At 37.6% G+C, this 20,685-nt stretch overlaps 1 long non-coding RNA gene across 1 annotated transcript in view; it reads right to left on the bottom strand.

The window, feature by feature from the left end:
* Positions 1-2,378: 2,378 nt before the first annotated feature.
* Positions 2,379-20,685, bottom strand: part of LOC127194581 (uncharacterized) — a 58,713-nt gene continuing 40,406 nt past the window's right edge. The window contains exon 3 of the long non-coding RNA XR_007831289.1: positions 2,379-2,579. This is a non-coding gene — a long non-coding RNA (uncharacterized LOC127194581). The remainder of the gene's footprint in view (positions 2,580-20,685) is intronic.

Genomic DNA, 20,685 nt, shown 5'->3' with positions numbered 1-20,685 from the left:
TTGGCTGTTGACTCTGCCTGCATCCAAGCTTGCCCTTTTATACATAGATTTCTGTCTGTGGTAGAAACAATGATTTTTTTCCCAGTGGCTTGTTTGACACATTTGAAGCCATCTCCTTAAGGAGGTTCTTTGATGCTCAACATCCTCTTTGTGGTAGGCTATGTGTTGCCAGGAGTTAACCTGTTTCATTGTCAGGGAATCTTTAAAATAATACTAATAAAAACATTTTAAATGCCATATTCTGCATGTCTCTAAGGTTTTTGAAGACCTTATCTAACTATTCTACCTAATCTTTCTATAGCATCATATCTACCTGCTGCACCTAGGTTGTATATTCTTGGGATACATTCTGTGGAGCTTTAATTTGGACAGTTCAGAGTTCAAAGCCAGGACAGAGAAACAGTGACAAACATAGAGCATATATTACAATCACCAAATGTGCTCAAAAGATGACAGGTCTCATGACCAAGCTGAGGTTGTTTGCATAATGCCCTTCAGCTGAGGAGGGGGAGAAAAAAATGCCTGCAGCATTCCTTGGGCAGACAGAGGCATTCCTCCCAGGGGAGTAAGCAAAGCTCTGGGCAATACAGCATGGGAAAGTCTATTACTTGCATGTGACACACATGGATTTTAAGTCTCTCTCTGTCTCTCTCTGTGCCTCTCTCTCTCTCTGTCTCTCTCTCTGTCTCTCTGTCTCTGACTCTCTCTCTCTCTCTCCCTCTCTCTCTCTCTCCCTCCCCCCCCCCTCTAATTTCTGTGTAGAATGGATGGCTTGGGATGTTTCATTTCAATTTCATTGAATCTATAAATTACTTTTGATAGAATAGTCATTTTTGTCAACATTAATTACTCACTAGAATGACAACATCTTCTACAAACGGTGTTGGAAAAACTGGCTATCCACAAATATAATGAAACTGGACCTTTATCTCTCACCATACACAAAATTACACTACAAATGGATCAAGGACCTCAACATTGAAGGACTCTAGCAGGCCTCAGCATAGCAAACACGGCTCTAGCAAGTCTTGCCCTCCTCCATTGCCTCATGCTTGTGAAACTGTTAGATTAAATTTCTAAAGCTAGCCACCAAGGTCTATTCTCTTATTTGGCCACGTCCTCCTCCTGAAGCTGACTACCGAGATCCAGCTTTCAAAGCATTGAAGTCCATCAATCAAAAGTCCCCTTTTGGGTCACTTAATTAACACTTCCAGTTAAAATTAAACACTTCAATCCAGCACAGGCTTCTTTACCTTTGTAAACTGCCATTTGCCTACAAGCCCCACTTCTCTATACAGAGGAAGCCCTTATTGCACAATAAGGCAAATACCTTTTCCCCCTACTCCTATGGCAGTTCATAGAGAAACTAAATAAAAAGGCGTTGGCTATAAACCAACACAATCAAGGTAGATATAATATTTATATTGTCAAGGATCAATTACTAGATGAAAGTCTGTATGCTGAATTAAAAAAATACAGATTCTGTTTAATAATGATGCCACCTTAAAGCAATGTCATACAATAGCTTGTGTGTTTTATTTTGTAAATGTTTGAGAACTAAATTCTGTACATACGTTAATAAAGCATACTATAGATTCATATTCAAGACTTCAATACGCTTTTGCCTTGAATTCTGAAAAGTATGATTCTGAGATTGCACATTTATTAAAGGTGATGGCTATACTGAAGATGCCTTTGCAGAAAGAAGCTTATTATGCTCCAACATGTATGCATTAGAATACAACAAATTTTAGACATTATGACATAGAAAATGTTACAGATATATCTTACAGTCCCACAGGACAAACAACTGTGAAGAGCTCTAATAGGACTTTAAAGGAAATGCTCATAAAATAGAAGGAGGATATGGGATCTCCCAGATATAGATTAAATAATGCTTTATTGACTTTAAATGTTTTAAATGTAATGAGACAAGCAGCACAGCTGCTACTTGAAAGGGCTGATGAATTAGAGAAACCTGTAGACATGCTAACTTCAGACTGGAACTCAGGAAATGTGGTGCATTACAGGAGAGGTTTTGCCTTTGTTTCAACAGGAGAAGGAAAGCTGTGGACAGTGTCAAAAATTAATAAAGATTAGATTTGACCTGGGGAGACTTCCTGAAAACCTTGACTGAAGAAACAAAGGAAGAAACCAAGGAGAACAACAAAACAGGTAATCTATATGATGGCCCCTCTATGTGGGAACAACTCTGAGACTGTCTGAGACATGAAATTGTCTCTGCATAGCCAATAAGTCTTGTTGGCTACAGAGTCCTCAGGACATATCATGTCATCCTTTTATATGGCATGGATGAAAATTTATATAACAGTTTGGTTACACAGTCCAAACAAACGTATAAAGTTTGATGCCTTTTTATTCAAACAAAGAACAGAGAATCATCTTTAGCTGGTTTGTGCACACTTCAGATTCCATACATATTTTAATGTAAAAATATATATTACCTTTAAAGGTTTATATGTTGACAGAGCAAAATGACCAGACACCAATGAAGTCAAGACAAGTGACCCAGGAGCTCCAACTTCACAGACTGATTCACTAGCTGTTTCCTCAGAAATCTATACCCAGAACAACTGGTAAGGGATGAAAAGAAAAAAGAGGGGATATAAGAATGATAGGATTAAAAGGGTAGAGTAGTAAATTTACTTTTAAACTAGAAAGCAAATACTAGTGAAAATATGTTACATTGATATAGATTTTTGTATATTGAGACAAATGTAAAGTTATATTTAAAATTATATTTTGCTACAGCATACTATATATACATATATGTGTGTTTGTATGTATGTATATATATATTATATATATAATGTTTCAATTCTTGTTAAAGATATTATAAACTATGTAACTCATTTAAAAACACAATATGAAGTTGTAGTCTTTGTATGCTGCAATTGCAAACTGTTTGATATAATTAAATACAGGTTACTGGTCAGGCGATCAAACATGTAATCTTTTTGGTATCAGTTTAGTTAATTACATAAATAAGTTTTACTAGCCTCTTGTAGATGTTTCTAAGTTGAACACATAGTGAGTAGCTAAAAACAAGCAGCATTTGCATAGATAGATAGATAGATAGATAGATAGATAGATAGATAGATAGAAAGAAAATAGATAGACAGATGGATAGATAGATAGTCTTCAAAATTTTCAGAAATCTACAGAATATGGTATTTTAAAATGTTTTATTAAGAAAAGACTTTTTTGACAGTGAGACATTTCTGCTTCTGGCAGCACTCCTGTTCTACTTCAAAGAAGATGATGGGCATTGAAGAATCTCAATATGGAGTTTGCTTCAAATGTGGCAAGCTAGCCACTGGACAAGAAACTGCTCTTGCCTCAATTACAGACAGCATGCTGTCCAAGCTGTGGACAAGCAGACCATAGAACCCGACTGCTGAGCTTTTTCAAGACAAGGTAGGCAATCCTTTATAATTTCTGTTTCATAAAAATGCCTGTCATAAACTGGACCAGAAGGCACAAGATGATGTCCCAATGTTGCAGAGGAACCTTGGGTGACTGTCCAGGCAGCTATAGTTTTATAAGCTACTTGCTCTGCATTTCCTGTCTACTTAGGTAATATTTATCCTTCTCAGGTCTCTGATGTAGTTAAAGACTCGAAAGTTATAGACTCATAATTAATCTTAAATTGGTTAAGACTTAAGAAAATGTTTTAAGGTTTAAAAAGGCGTTTATCGGTTGATAAATGCAAGTTATGATAGAAAATTATTTAAGTACGGAACTGTGAACTCACCAAGGTAGAATAGATAGTAGAGCACTTTCTCCAAGGCTACCAAATACAAATGGACAGGACATTGTGAATGCAGTTCTTGCCTGATAGTTTTCACAATTGTTCTTATTGTATATAGTATAGTATTATAAAAGAAAGAGTCTTTTATTGAACTAAAAGAGGGAGATATTGGAGTGATGTTTTGTGCCTGGTATCGGGAAGAGATCTGATTACAGCCGGACTATAGCATTGTTATTTTTATTGAAGCATCACCTGTCTCAATGTTGTGTAAAAATTGTTCTCAATCACCTCCCATTGGTTAATAAAGAGCTGAACGGCCTATAGCAGACAGGAGAGTTAAGGCAGGACCTCCAGTCCCAGCAAGGGGTTCCCAGGTAGAGAGCAGACAGAGAAAAGAAGGTCATCATGAGAGGAGTTGCCATGAGGACACACACAGACGGAGCAGGAGCAGCCAGGGCAAGACTGAGATGACAGGTAATGGGTTATGTGGCTGGGAAGTAGACCAGTGTTACAATTAGTCAGGTTAATTTAAATTGAGCTGAGAATCTGCCCAGTTTAGGAGCCTAAATCTATTTATTAATAAATATAAAGGTCTCCATGTCATTCTTTGGCAGCTAAGGTAGGTGTAGAAAGCCCATCATTTTCCAACACTACCCAGCTATTCCATGCCTGGGTATATACTCAAGTGACTATATCTTGCTACAGAGATTTTTAGCAAAATGTTCTTGTGAACAGTGCACAGTTTACCTTTGTTCATTCAAATAATGGTTTCTCCACCCTACTCTCTGGATCAATCCAGACAGTGCATTGTGATGTTTATTCTAAGTATCTCCTGTTTCAAGTTTGTGTAAACATGTCACTATTTGTTCTCTGTGTTGCCAATAAAAGTCAACTAGACAATGCTGAGCAATAACAGAATAGGGTGGGACATCTTGATCTAGTGAGGGGAGGAGGAAGAACAATATAGAGCCATGAGGAAAAGAACAAGATACACCGGGAAGAATGAGCAGGACCTAGGATATAAGTAAAAATCAAGTATAAATTGGGAAGTCAGAAGGGGAGGAAACTATACTAGCATAGAGGTTTAAAATGGAGTAATTATTGTGCAGCATTGTGCTATAGGCTAATAAAATAGATCCTACTCTCTGTGTGTGGTTATTTGGGAATAAGACTGGTTACAAAATAACTGCTGCTTTCACTAAAATAATAATTCTATATTAAATATTAATAATCCTCAACAAGAGATACTTGCTTATCATGTTCATTGTCATTCTGTATAAGTAGGAAATTGAATCAACCTAGATGGATAATGAAAATATGGTTTATACACACAATGGAACTTTATTCAACTGTAAAGTAAAATCAATTTGAAGGTAAATGGATGGAGCTGGGGGCAATTATAGTGAGTGGGGTAACCCCAAGTCGGAGAAACAAATGGCATTTGTTCTCCCTCATATGTGGATCTTAGATTTGAATATCCAATTATTTTAAGAGGTAATCCAACTGAAGCCATTTTGAATAGAGCTCAAATAAAGGTTAAGTTCCCAAGACCTCCTGGGTTCCTGACATCTTGCTTGGCAGAAAGAGGCATGTACATGGGTAACTGACATTCTGCTTTGCAAATTGAGACATGAATAGTAGACAAGTTGCCACACCACAGTTGAATAATCCAACCAATGAAAAGAGAATAGCTGTATCACAAAGACAAGCTCCTAAGGAAGTCCCCTGCCCCTGAATCCTGATTGGTGGGAAAATGTATTTGTAACTTGACACGGATGTTTGTGGATTTCAGGCTTTAAAAGTTTGTGACATTCTGGCTCAGGTCACAGTTCAGCTCCCAAATCTGTTTTGTGTCCCTGATCGATCATTAGCAACCTGAGTACAATAAAGTTTTGTCATCTGCTTAAATACTTACTAAGATGAATGTGCAAAGACAGTCAATTCCCAAGTCTGTGTTGTTTTCCATTACTGGTCAGTTCTTGCTGCCGAATTCAACTAAAGATCTTGTTTCCTGGACTCTTGTGCCTGCTTGAGTTGTTTTGGATTTTTGGAACTCAGCATTATGTGTCCTTTTTTTTTTTTTTTTTTTTTTTTAAGACATGGTTTCTCTGTGTAGCCTTGGCTGTCCTCAACTTGCTTTGTAGACCAGGCTGGCCTCAAACTCCAGAGATCCACGTCCATTTACCTCTCCGAGTGCTGGGTTTACAGGCGTGTGCCACCACCTCCAGCTTATGTGTAATTCTTGATGATAACTTCATGTTCTGTCATTTGTTTGCCTTTTATAGTTTAGCTCTCTCATTACTCAGATCCAAGACTTCTAACCCCGTGTTTGATTTCCTCCTTCTGCTTAATATGCAACATCTCTTTTACACTTATGAAGAATTTTGAGCTATTAGTAGTACTACAGTTGATGTTTATATTGTTCGTGCTCCCTCCTTCTGTTATTTCAGCTGCTGAATGTGGAGAACTCACTAAAACCATTACCAAGAATCCTGGAACCAAAACTTGAACCTGTAAACCGTGCTACTTTCTATCTACAACACATGGCTCCTGGCTTTTAAACAACTAGCTCAAAAGAGACTTAATATTAAGTAGTGAGTTACTCAAGCAGGGTGATGCCAAGTCATCTCTTGCCTAATTCCATTTTTTATATCCATATTTAGGAAAAAATTTCTCTCTCTTGATTTTTGTAGTACTTAATATAATACAATGTTTCAAGTGATTGTCAATAACTACTGTTGAATCAGGGAGTGTAAAGATTGGCTTGCCTTAGGTAGAATGCTTACCACACAGGCTCAAGGACCTGCTGAGTTCAACCCCCAGAACTCAGCAAAAAAGCCATTTATGGTCACAGCATGTAACCCTGTAGAGCTAAATCAGCAAGCTCTGGGTTCACAGAGAGAAGCTGTTTCAAGTAAATCTTTCTGGAAACACCTTCCAAGACACTCCTGGAGGAGTGTTTCCAAGGTGATTCTAAATACAGATAAGATGACAATGAGAATTAACCATCAATACCTCCCTAGGAAAGCATTCCAACATGAATTGTCCACTCTAGGAAGACACGTAGAATTCCATAGAAAAGATAAGACGCTAGATAAAAGCTCTGGATGGCTGATATGTTACAGTGTAATCCTGGACGTGTATTATAACAGTAACGACAGCTGTTGCTCTGGTTATCTCTGCTTCCCTGAGAAGGCTTTAAAATATGAATAGTGATGAAAAGAACAAAGAAGTAAATATTAAGCCTTGTAGGATAATGAAAAGAGTTAATCATTTCAACACAATTTTATCTCCAGGGTGACTTCAATAATTCAGGAAAGAATAACCTGTCCTAGATATTTTTATTGATTTTCAGAAAATATATATAATCTTATGTTTCCTATGAAAAAAGGACAGATGACAACTATTTATTGGCTAAATTTTCTACAGATAGTACATTTCAGGCTAATATAGAAATAATAAAAAATGAATGCATCAATGCTTTATTTATTTAGCATTTTTAAATTAAGATTACTGCTGAAAAAGAAACAATGTTAACAAGGGTTTTTCATGGGTGAGAGTCTAAAGAGTTGTATTTTTTCTTCTAATTTAAACTAATTTTCCATTTTTTAAAATGTCAGCTGTCCACTTCCTTCCCCTAAGACAAGGTCTTTCACTGTATGTGGAGATCGCCATTTGTTTTGTTTTGTTTTGTTTATTTGGCTAGGCTGGAAGTCAACAACCCCTAACGATCCTCTTCTGCTGGACTTACAGGTACACACGGCCATGTTTGATGTTATATATATATATATTTTTTTTTTTTTTTTGAAGTTTTGAGACAAGGTCTCTATATGTATCTTTGGCTGGAAATAGTTATATAGACCAGACTGGCCTCGAACTCATAGAGATCCAGCTGCCTCTAGAGGTCCTTAGGGCTGAGATAAAAAGGTATGGGCCAGCTACATCGCTTCTTAGTAACTGTTCTGATCAGAACACCTAACATGAGGCCTAATTCTTCATAGGATTTTAGACGTGCAATTCATTGTCGTTGGGTACAAGCACTGGACTGTACAGCGCATTTTGATCTCTAGAACCTATTCATTTTTCTTGGCTGCAAATACATACCACTGATCAGTAACTCTGAAAATCCCCTCACCTAGCCCCAGGTAACACAATCCTCATTGATTTTTCAGCTTTGATTACTTTTAAACTCATTTTAAATTTTATTTTAACAATGAATTCATCTGAGCTGAGAACACCTGTAATCCCAGCGTTTGGGGAGGCAGAGGCAGGTGGATCTCTTTGAGTTTGAGGCCAGCCTGGTCTACAAAAGGAGTCCATCCAAGACAGCCAAGGTTACACAGAAAGACCCTGTTTCAAAAAACAAAATATAATTCATCTAAGTGGAAGTGTGCGATAGTTTTCTTTGTGTGTTAGGCATACTGTACTCAGCATAACATGCTGTAGGCTCATGTATGTCTTGACATGGTATTACAGTTGTGTAATATTACACCATATACACATATCACTGTTGTTTTAATCTATGGATGTTCTTCTATGTATTTAGACTGATCAAATATCTTGGCTTTTCTGAACAGTACTGCAATGAACACAACAGAAATAAAACCTCTTGTAAATCCTGATTTCAGTTCTTTTGGTTGGGATTACTGGGTCTTATGATTGTTACACTTATATATTTTTTATTACATTTACTTATTCATTAACTGGGGGGATAAATTTCAGGACAGGCATGTAGTAGCCAGATGACCATTATAGGGAGTTGGTTCTCTTCTTTTGATATTTGAGCCCTAGAGAATCAAACTCAGGTAGTGTGGCTTGACTATGCGTGCCTTCATTGGCTTGACAACCCCAACAGACCTACTTTTATATTTAAATTTTTCAAGGAGCCTCCATGCTGTTTTCTATTTTGTATTTTTTTCTAGCAGTGTTCACTCAAGGTTCTAATTTCTTAGTATGCTCCCCCAATCTCATTTGTGTGTTTCTTTTTTGTAATGGTCACCCTAAAATATGCAAGGAAGTATCTCCTTGTAGTGTCTCTGTGTGTGTGTGTGTGTTTGTGTGTGTGTTGTGTCTTGTCTGTTAGAAACATAACATAAAGCAATTTAAGACTGCTTATAGTTTCTATTAACATTCCTAGTTGATTAATATCATTGCACATTTTTCATTTGTTTACTGGCCATTTGTTATGCCTTCCTCAAATGTGTGATACTTTTAAATTTGACAAATTAAAAGACCTTTAAAATATTAATGAAGTCCTTATATGATTAATGTTATTGATTTAAAATATAAGATTGCACCTTAATCATCAGAATGAATTTTACATTTTAACAGTGACCTGCAAAATGTTACTGATGAGTAAATTCTTCAAAATATATATTAGAACAGGGAAAATAAGTAGCCTGCCTTCTGTAGGAGACAATTTATTTCAATATTCCTTTCAAGAAATTTTATTGCCATCTCTACAAACCAGAATAATGATAAATTAATCAAATTTAAAGGAACCTACAGACAGCTAACCGTACTAGAATTTCAACTTGCAAAGTTGGAGAATGACCCCAAGGACTCAAGTTCCAGGCACAGTATTTCTATATTTTTACAACATAACTGGTAACCTTGTCTGTATGGAGCACACAGTAAATCTTTAAGCTTTGAAAGGCACAAGATCTCTGTTGAAATTATTCTACTCCACCTTCAGAATTCAAAAGTGATACACTTGTGCAGTCACTATAGCTGATCACATTTCTTGCTTTTTATGTTATAGAGCTGCCTCGTTATTTTCTGTCCATGAACCTGTATAAATGAGGAATGAGCGTGGAAGGGTATCTATCTGTGAAGCCAAGTTGACCTTGAGAGTTGCCATACAACCCAAAGACTCTGCTAAATTTGTGCTAAATTGTAAGACAAATGAGAAAGGGAAGCTTTGCCCTGCTGGACAAAACATGCAGGTTCCGATTGCTCTTTCCAGAAAATGTAGTTAGGGAGGCACTGATCAGGTAGGTCTTCCTTTGGGAAGCACACCACAGCTTCCTGATTCTGCCTTCTTCCTGCTGCCACATACACCAACTGTGGTATGTTGTCCCTGGTTATTAGGCTCTACTTCCTGGCCTTTGGAGAAGGCCATTGTCTCCACCGGTTCAGTGGTAGACTCTCATGTCACTATCGTTTTCCTCTATGCAACAGCCACAGGTTATTTCATGGGCACGGGAGCTCCTCTCACAGTGTATTTCTCAAAGCCTTTTTAGGACTGTGGTCATGGCGCCTTCTGAAGGATTACAGTGGTGGTTGGGTTACAGGGAAATTAATGTCTTCACTCCACTGCAGTGTACATAACCCTGAGTATGCTAGTGCACTACATCCCAACTCTTTATCAATCAATATCAATAAATTTAGGCTAATTTAGTGTTGTATTTGCCCTTAGTTTGGCAACTAAAAAAAAAAAAATCCTTTCTCACATAGATTCACCAGGTTCCTGGTAGCAGACATTTTAGTAAAAAAATTACAGTCCTTTTGAGTATAAATCACACTGTACTGAGTCTTATCCAGAAGCCGACACAGCACAAAGAACTGCAAACTATAAGAAGCAGCCTAGTGAGTCTTGATAAGACCAGACATCTCCTTCTCAGGTATCTGCTTCAGACAAGGGTATTAAAGGGCCTTCAAGGAAGGGAAGGCCGATCTCCTCAAACACAGAGTCCAGTCTCTTACAAGTGAGGCTCACAAAATGTAAGGGGTTCATGTCTCAACTATGAGTCTTGATCCACTTTGCATGCACTCATTAGAGCCCATGTCTTTAATCATCACTGCCATGGAAAAACAGATAGCTGTCTGTTTTGTGACCATTAAGTGTTCAGCACCTCACGACCCTGTGTGAAGTACAAGTAGATTCAGAAAAGTCCAATCATACTTAAGAGCCTTCAGTTAATAAAAACAAGGAAAAAATAACAAATACTGATGAAGGTGCAGAGAAGGGGATTAAAATCCTATTAACACTCTATGAATGAGGGTGTAAATCTGCACAACAATTATGAATAGCAGTATACAAATTCCTCAAGAAACTTAATACATCTATCATAATATCCTGCTTCTGTGTCTAACAGTAGTGAACGGGCATCCAACTGCATACCTGCACTCCCTTGCCTATTGCAGCTCTATCATAACAGCCAAGATCAGAATCAACCTAGGTATCCGTTAGTGGATTAATGGATAAAGTGTGCTACAAATTACACAATGAAACTTTATTCAGCCATATAAAAGACAAAATGGATGGAATGAATGAACATTATGACAAGTTAAATAAGACAGTCACAGAACCACAAGTGTTGTGTATTCTCACTCATATGCGGAATTTCAAATAAGAAAAGAGTCAAATCCAAGGAACAGGGTCTAGAAATGGGAGAGGAAAGACAAGAGATGGGAAGGGGAATAAACTCAGCTGAATAGGACTGAGTTAAGAAGAGCTGGGAAGGTGAAAACAGAATTCAGTTGAATAGGACTGAGTTCTGGTGTTCTAAACCGCCCAGTAATGTGACCACAGTTTATAAACATACATGTTTTCTTAAGAACCAGAAGAGAGGACTTAAAAAGCCTCAGCCACAATGAAGTTACAGAAATATGGAAATGCTAAGCATCTGATTTGATCATTATATCGAGTATACATATGCTGAATTATCAAGTGAACCCCACGAGAACACGTCAGTGAGCATTTACTCCCGCTAAAATGACAATACAATCAGGGCCTTTTAGACTTTGCTACAGGAAGTGTAAGCTAGTACAGCCACAGAGAAAACTGACAGTGTCTTATGAACATTTACACTACAGCACAGCAATTCCTCACCTGGGAAATTATTCAAACAAATGCAAGAATACGTCTGCAAAAAGAGCTTCAAGAATGTACAGAGAACTCTTATTCCATAAGAGCCAAAATTATAAAGCCAGTCATGCTCTCTGGAAGATGTTGCCTCTATATCAATACATTGGAATTCAGCCTAGCAGTGTGCAAGCATGAAAATCATAGGACATTATTCTCTGAACAATGTTGAAGACTAGCAAACCACTCACATTCAGGAGAAAGCATATTCTATAACTACATTTGAGAGCAAGAAATGGTGAAAGAAACTAAACCATAGTTCATTGCGCTGAACATAAAAATGAACACTCCTTCATTTCTTAATTTCACATAATTTCATCCTAAGCAACAGAAAATTTAAAGTGTCTCTGAGAAACAAAACAATAGTTAACATTTTCCACATTTTAATATTTCATTTAGATTAAATACGTTTGATTTATATTATTAAAATATATGGTGTTCCTATAGAACAAAAATCCAAAGGAACATTTACAATTTTTTCCACAAAAATATCTGATTATGATAGTTTTTATTTATAAAATATCTGAAAAACTCTAGAGCAAAATACAGTTTTTGGGCACAAACCATGTAGTGTACTTAGATCCCAAGCCATGACTTTGTCTTCACTAGTTGGAAAAAGCACTAAATCAATCCCACTGATAGATTTTCCCCAATTGTAATTCTAGTCTCAGGTTGCCATACAGAGAGCACAGACATCTCCCAGAGATGCTGAACACTAACTGAAGCATAAAAACAAGTACCAACCTTCTGTTGTATAATAGAAACAGTTGCCATCTTCCAAGAATGTCTACAGTAGGTGTGATCAGTGTGTGCCTCTTTCTAGAGGCAGATCTTCAGAGGAGACCAAAAAGATTTGACCCTCCCTTTGAGCTTTATAGTTGTGCAAGTACTAACTTCTTTCAATAGCTCCAGTGCCAAAATCATGATTCATGCTTATTTTAATAGTGCCCTGTAGACTATCACCTGCATCTTTGCCCTATAAAGTCAGGGAAATGAAATTAGCTCTTCAGTTTTTTGATTTCTTGGGAATCTCTTTCCATTTAATAGGGGAAAAACATTATTTTCTCAAGTTATATAGATGGCAATCTTCCTGTCAGAAACCCAAATAAATTTGGTTCAAATGGAAAAGGAGACTCTTCTAGTTCATACAAATCGTCAGTACGTGTACGTGACATGAAGCCACATTAAGCTGCTGGGAGAGAAGGGATGCAGTGACCTGCTCTGCTGTTCTCTCCTGCTGGGTTCAGGGGCCATCCCTGGATTCCTAATAGTCTTTCTCCTCTTTCTGGTTACCTCATTTTGTCTGTTCTGTAACAAAATATATGTACACTGCACTCCTGCATTTGGCTTAATTGTGTTTTGAAATTCAACTGTTTGTGTAAAACTCAACCATCATAGATAACTAAAGTATGAGAATTACTAGCTCCAGCTGCCCTTTCTCCCTCTCTTTCTCCTTCCCTTCTTCCCTCTCTCCCTCCCTCCCTCCCTTCCTCAGTTCTACCTACTTTTTCCCTGTTTTAAGGAAAGGTTACCTCCCAACCTGGTGCTTTGGAAAAGAGGTCAAGAATAGGCTCTGCCTTCCTGTGTTCCTTTCCTTCTCTCACACGACTTCTACATGCCTTCCTCTTTAATCCCTTGCTGTACCAGCATTACCATTTACCTTGTTTCAGTCATTCTGAAAGGCGCTTCCTAACATTTCTTGCAAATTTTATTGAATATGCTTTCTCCCCGAGTTCTGTTGGCTCTGCTAAGGAAGGGTTAACTGTGAGTCAAAGGGTTTGTTGTCTGCCTGCAAGATGACATATATATGCATATATAATGTATATGTTATACGTAACATACTATGTATATATTGTGTATATACTATATATAATATGTACAGTTTCATATATTGTATCTAAGTAAGGTAATATTTTTAAGGAAAAGTCCTAACATGACATTGAGAGACTAGAAACCTCCGAAGATTCTGTTGAGTTCATTCTCTGTTGGCCATCTACTGGTGGACATGCAGCCTACCCTTAAAAAATCTAAAATTTAAAGCCCATTTCTGACACTGCAAATTTGTTTAACCACCCACATTTTCTGGGATTGACACTGTACATCCATTAAAGGCACCTCCATCAAGACTTTTCTTCAAACTGTATCTTGATATTAGCTTATTAACCAACAAGGTTCTACAGCTTTTTCATGCATCTTTATGCCACGGAGGTCTCCAGAACAACACAAGCTATTGTCATTGCTCATTATTATCCACATCTAAATGGTAAGACCTTATTGCTGAAGACACCACATACTAAATAATACAGAGAAATGAATCTTAAACCAGTATATTTCTTCCTTGCTGGCTAGTTTTCACAGTGCCAGAAGTTGCTGTACAGGTTGCTGCAGAGAGAAAGACACAAATGCTTTTGCCCAGTATCAGACCCTGCATGCTAAAATACCTTCCTGCCAGACAAATGTGATCACTAATGAAATAATAGTATAACATTAAGGGGGCAACAAACCATTCTTCTGAATGGATTTGAGCCTGCTACACAGAGAATTTCTGCCTGATACTGTAAACTTCTGAACCAGCTCCTTTGTCTCTGCTACACATCCTTTTTTTCTACAGCTTGGAGTATGAAATCATGGTTAATTCCATGTATCACTTTGGAAAGTGGTTTTGGATATGACTTGCATTTAAATCAATGATCACTAAATAAAATTGGTAGATCTAATTCAACTAGATGGAGGCTTAAGAAAACAAAAAAAAAGTCTAGGTAAATGTAACTTTTATTTGCCAGATATAATTATCATCTCTGAGGCTTACTGCCTCCATATGCTACTGTAGGCCTAGTCCTAGAAGTTTCTAGCCTCTGTACAATATACTCTAATCTAATCTAGAATGTTTTCAGCCTCTGAGACTTACTTCTGAATAAGCTCACCCTATGTATGTCTTTCTGAACTCAGGCTGGCTGGTTCAACTCAGCTGTTCTGGCTCAAACTCCTCTCCCAGCTGACTTACTTAATCTCAGTCACTAACGCAAAGCATATGTTCTGTAAGCCATTAGTGCAAGCACAGAAACAGGCGGTGAGCTCCAGGCCAGCCTGGTCTACATAGTGAATCTCCAGAAAGCTAGGGTTGCACAGTGGGACCTTATGTCACAACAACAACAACAACAATAACAATAGTCTGTGTACAAACCCTTATCTACAACTCAGAAGATTGGAAATTGCCATTTCACTTTGATACTCAAATTCCTTTGGTTGCAAAACTTGATCTCAGATTTTTAAGGCTTTCCTGTTTATAATATGTATTGTCTTCACTTGATGTGAGTGCTTACATATTATACAGTCCATGTGCTCAGCTGTTAGGTAATAGATCCACACGTTGAAGAAGTTTCCCAATAATGGTGCTTGCATCATTTTACACTCCCAAAAGGTGTAGGAGGGAAGAGAATCCGATTCTGAAATATTTTTGATTCTAAACATTTGAAATAGAAGTTATGTAATTAAAGGCGAGGAACTGGTTTAACTGATGAAGTGCTGGCTACTGATCCCATAGACCTGAGTTTGAGCCTCCTTGGAACACAAGTAAGAAGAAAAGCCTGGGTGTTGGGGAGGTGAAGACAGGCAGATCCTTAGGACTCAATAGGCAACCAGCAGAGCTGGTCAGTGAAAGACCAGGCTTCAAAAACAAGCAAACAAAGAAAACTACAAAAAACAAGGTAGACGTTTGCTAAGAATCAATAGTGAAGGCGAACCTCTGATCATACATACATGAATACACACATAAATCCACATATGCACCCCACACACATATACCTGAAAAGAACTAAGGAAATAAATAATCAATCTACTAAGTTGTCCCAACATCAGATCACTGGATTTGTTTAAAGCATAAGTGCTTAGCTAGTCCTCACCAGGGACTCCTTATTCTCAGTGTAAGCATCAAACCCAGAGACTTAGAATAGCCGAGATGCTCTACCACACTCGTAACCTGTCCAAGAACTTTTCTGAAGTCAGCACATGCAACATTAGTTTTCAGAAAGCTTCCCAGATAAGTTTAATATACATCCATGTTAGAGAACTAATTTAATATTGCAAAATTAGATGTGGAAGGATAGGATACCTGTGAGGTGACTCTGGGAGTGTGATTTATAATGGAGAACGTCACTTTTAAAAAAGAATGTATGACCAGAAATCTTACCAGAAAGTGATTCAAGTAACTTCAAATATTTGATGGAGAAGAAAAGACTTTGGCAAAGTGCATAGTATTTTAAACTACAGAATTTTCTTTTGCTTCTGTGGTTCCAGAAATCATATTGACTACAACAAATATGCACTAACTACTTTATTAATGCAAAGATCTGTACCAGGAACTTTTAAATGTACATGAATTTAATTATTATTTCATGTTATTCTTACCAAAGTAGTATGAGGTAGGCATTATTTCTATTTTATAAATGAAGAAACTGAAAGATAATAGAAAAATATTATTTTTATTTTTTAACCTAAGATCACAAATATTCAGAGGCAGATTTTCAGACACATTTACTGACCTTTATATTATTCCTTCCAGGAAGAAAGTCACAAAAGTCAGATCTGAGTGTGTAATTTAAAAAAAAAAAAAGTAATTCTAACCTTTAAGGCTTAACTAGAAATGTCATGGACAGGCATGAGATATAGTGGCTTCTTTCACTGAGATGATCAAAAAGATGATTATAACTACTAGGAAGACTATTGTAGAAGGGTTTCAGTGACGGAAAACCTACTGAGTGGCAGGTACCTTGAGTCTCTTCTAGCTTTAGAACCCTTAAATATGTGGCTCAAGTCCACAAAAGTTCCATAACAAAGCAGACTACACCTAAGAAGAAATCTGTGGGTGGGTGGGTAACACAGGGACTTTCAAAAGAGAAAGGGACTCTGCAAAACTATGTGCTCCAGAAATGATTTCCTGGAACTGTCACAAGGATGGTTTGAATTTGGAAACGGCACTTCAGGAGGAAGACACTGTTATCACAGAAACCAGAGGCATGCTCATGGTGCATCAGCCCCTTTTATGTAGAAGGCTTCAACAGAGGCCAGACTAGGGGATGGTGAGGGGGTCCCCGCCAGGCACCATGGCAGGCAGGGAAACAATCTGTGAAGAGGTGAGAAAAGTTGGCTCAGTGTAGTGGAAGTTTTGGTTTCTTTAAAAACTTGGTTATGTTATGTAAACAGGTTTTTGTTTTAATCCCAATTGTGTGATATAGAGATGCTTTCAGATTATCCACGGCTGACAATTGCCTTGTCAGGGGTCTGGTCTGTGCCAGCTGGTAACAGCCTCCAGCAGCTCAGAGAGGAGCAGGATCATCGCCAGCTGGAGTTGGTTTAATTCTGAGGACTCTGAGAAGGTATAAATACCAAAGCCCAGAGAGAGTGGAAGGACACTTTCAAGGAAGCAGATGGAAAAAGATGAAGGCTGCTGGTTCTGTTGGACTGCTGGATATCCTGACGACTGAGATTGGTATTTTCACAAAGAACTCAATGGCCCTAACCAGCCGGAACTAAATCTAAAGAAGTCTATGTCCCCTGTCCCTTCTAGCCTTTCTCTCCTACATAGGGTTCAGGGGTTGGGAGGGAGATAGAGGCATTAAGGAACCTTAAATAAAAAATAATTTAAAAAGATGTTCAACAGTCAGCCTGACTTGGATGGATCAAACTTCAGGAGTCTGGTGCCAGGTGGTTTATTGCCAGTATATTTAAACACAGTACAATTTGGGGGGGGAAATTTCCCTGGTGTAATACAATCCCAAGTGTACAAGGAAATGTAATTACATTGAAACTTAACTTCAAATACATGCCATTTTTTTCCCAACAGGATGGGTTCTAGAAATGGGCTACCTAGATTATCTTAAGGGCTGAGGGAAGGAACTGGCCTGGTCTCAGTCATCCAGAAAGCATAAAAATCCTTTGGGCTATTAGCCACCTCTGGTCCTGGTTATGGAAGCTTGACATGGCCTGGCCAGACAGATAACTTAGATCACTACCAGGGTGTTCATCACTTCCAATTTCCAGCCTTCTCTATAGAAGAGCAGGTATTTCCTTCCTTGAGGAGACACCCCTATGTGATTAACATCTCTGGTTTCCCTGGAGATCTATGGGCACAGGGACCTTTGAGATCCAGATAGTATAATAAAAAATAGATTAGAAAAATAGCAATGGCTAGGGTGGTTTTGAATGCTTTTCAAATTTTTTGTATGTGGGTATATATATATACAAGCTTGTATGGGTGCACATGTCTAAGCATGTGCACATATGTATGGAGGCCATAAGTCAACATTAGGTGTATTTTTCAATTATTCTTCATCTTGTTTCTAAGACAGGGTCCTCAAACTCACTGACTAGGCCAAGATGGCTTTCCAGTGGGCCCCTGGGATCCCCACTACTGGGATTATAAGTATGCACCACCATGTCCGGAATTTTTATGAGTTTTGTGGATCTATAGCATAAGGCAATTTTAATACTATATTTCTTAGAACAAATATAAAGTCTCTAGAAGGCATACTTTGCAATATTGAACAAGGGTATTAGAATGGCAAAATTGCTAACAATTTCTTTAAAGCTACTAAGATATAATTTTCTATCTCAATGAATTTGTGCTACAAAAAGAAAGTAAAGACATTTTTATTCATGAAGTTAGGAAAAGAAAAAGCCTGACATAAAAACCATAATATTTGTTCCAAGAGAGGCATTGCAGAGTTGATAGGGGTTGTGAGGGTATAACCCAGAAATATTGGGGGAGTAACGCTGGAACTAAAGAAAGGATAATAAGAAAAAACTCATTTTAGAACTTAGAGGTTCTGTCTCCTGTTAAACCTTGTTTCTGAGGTGACTAAGGTAAGATAAAAGAAGAAGTACCTGACCTTGTAGCCTCCCTTCACTCATTGGGCAGCAGCAGACTGATGAGTGTCAGGAGCATCCAGGTTTCAGCTCAGTCCCAGAAACATGGCACAACCTCTGCACATAGTGTTGAGTCAGGATAAGGTCCAGGTCTAGGAAAATCAAGCATCTATCTCAAGTATAAAACTTACGGGATACAAAAAGTCTCGGTGATCAAGACAAATCAGATTATCTTTTTATTTAAAATTAAAAATGCAAATATTCTGTAACAAAATATTACAAGTTTAAATTAAGGCAGGGTCAGCATTGGCAATTGTCATTACTTTTGTAGTACGTATAAAATCAGTTTTTCTTGTCCTTATTTAAAATGTTGGTATTTTGTTTAGCACAAATTTTCTCATTCATTTTGGTTTTTTAATATTATCATACAAATGTGTGTGTGTGTTCATGTTCTTTTATTGTACTTCTAAGCAATTATCTTCTTATATACTCTAGAGTACTGTACACTGCATGGCTCATGACAGAAACTTACTGACTCACAGACTGGAGATTAAAAGTCAGCTCAAAATGTCAGGGAGTCAGTTCATTCTGAGAGCTGTGCTAGAAAATGTATCTGAGGCCTCTCTCTCTAGCGCTGGTGGTTTGCTGGAAGTGGTTGGCATTTCTAGGATTATGATGGTTTCATGACTTCAGAGTCTCTGTTCACATTCACACACATTGTCCCCAAGTGTGGCTCTGTTTCTCCTTCTTATGTGAACACCAATCGTATTGGATTAAAATATCCATGTGAATCAGTGGGATAAAATTACCATTAGAAGGCCATACTGGAACATTACTCCATTTTAGCAGCCATGTACATTGTGAAGATGGTGTAATCAGCCACAGAAAATAGATGTGAAAGGAGTTTCACAAGAATATAATAAAGGTGAAAAATACCAACATCTAGTATTTGCACTACATTTTTCTATGCTTTAATACATAAATACTTGCCATTGTGTTGCACCTGCCTGGAGTATTTAACTTAGTAGCATGTTGTACATGTGTGTAACTTAAAGCAATAGGTGGAGTTTAGCTTAGTTGTGTGTCAGGCTACACAGTCTAAGTTTGTTTACATGCCTCTATGACATTTGCCCAACAAGTCCCCTAATATCACATTTTTCAGAACTATATATCCATGAAGGGATGTACAACTATACTTACATCTGCCATAATTTTAATTCGAAGACAAGTCATACTCCTAATTACTGAAGGTTGAAACTGCCACATACGAGTTGGAGTGGAAGACACAATTCAACCCATGCTATAATTAGCAAGTTCTCTGTTTGCTTTACTCTAATATCCTTTAGGAACTCAAACACATTTAACTTCCAGAATTTTTACCCTGGGCTTAAAGAACTAGGACTGATCTACAATTTCTGACTTTCTTTTGACAAGGTTAAATTCTATATTTAGAAAAAAAAATATGTTGGTCTCAGAGCTTTGAGTCCTGAAGCTCCACCCTGCATGAAGTTCTAGGGGTTTACCTGACAGTGTAGGATGACAGTTACACATAAAGAAAACACATAGAAATGTCATGGCCGTAAAGAGCCTTCCCAACAGGTCCTGATGGATCTATCCTCATGAGTATATGAAGAACATCATCACATTAATTGTTGCAAGAGTGGGTCTGCTACTGAAGCTATCTTGGCCCTGTCTTAATCTCTCTTTCCTTGTGATGAAGGCCCTCATCAGATTCAACACACACACACACACACACACACACACACACACACACACTTCCTAGCCAATCTTGGGCTTCTGAGACTTTACAACTATGATCAAGTAAACTTTTCTCTTTGCAAATGACCATGACTCAGGTATTTTGTTATAGCAGCACAAACAAGATTAAGAAAAGTTCCCCATTTGTGTTTTTACAGAGGCTTTCATCTTTCCTCTTTGCAAGATCTTTGCACAGATGGCTAGTCTAAAGGAGAATTTAGATGGATGGTTTATAAATAAGTAAAATTCACAAATATTTTTCATTCTGCTGTAATTAATACTTTAATGAAACCGCTCAATGAAGTGCAGCAGATAGAAGAACTTGTATCTCTATAAGGTAATTATTCAAGAAGTAAACATCTGGAGCATTGAATAATGATATCCTAGGATTGAGCAGAAGGAAAAAAGACAAATGAGAGGAACG

This window comes from Acomys russatus, chromosome 10 (assembly GCF_903995435.1).
Source record: "Acomys russatus chromosome 10, mAcoRus1.1, whole genome shotgun sequence".
NCBI lineage: Eukaryota > Metazoa > Chordata > Mammalia > Rodentia > Muridae > Acomys > Acomys russatus.
This window is presented reverse-complemented; position numbering and strand designations above follow the sequence as displayed.